The sequence below is a fragment of the Sinocyclocheilus anshuiensis genome, unplaced genomic scaffold (genome assembly GCF_001515605.1).
Source record: "Sinocyclocheilus anshuiensis isolate Anshui unplaced genomic scaffold, SAMN03320099.WGS_v1.1 scaffold716, whole genome shotgun sequence".
In the NCBI taxonomy this organism is placed as follows: Eukaryota; Metazoa; Chordata; class Actinopteri; order Cypriniformes; family Cyprinidae; genus Sinocyclocheilus; species Sinocyclocheilus anshuiensis.
In genome coordinates, this window is record NW_015555755.1 from 20,327 (window position 1) to 20,537 (window position 211).

General features: G+C 30.8%; 1 protein-coding gene across 1 annotated transcript in view; it reads right to left on the reverse strand.

Moving 5' to 3' along the window:
* Window positions 1-211, reverse strand: part of LOC107673784 (adhesion G-protein coupled receptor G2-like) — a 6,836-nt gene that overhangs the window by 4,412 nt on the left and 2,213 nt on the right. The window lies entirely within an intron of this gene.

Consider the following 211-nt stretch of genomic DNA (forward strand, 5'->3'; position numbering starts at 1 on the left):
TGCACGTTAAACATTTTCCTCCTATAGAAAATCATTATAAATAAAACACGTAATGTAGCTTAATGGACAAAGACAACGATATAAAAGAGCTGTAGACAGTTTATTCTATATAGAAAAACGCTTAACACGAAACATTTTTGCATTTATTCTGGGCTCACCTGCTTGCCTGTACATATTAGTTATGTATATTAATAATGTAGAGGAGCATATT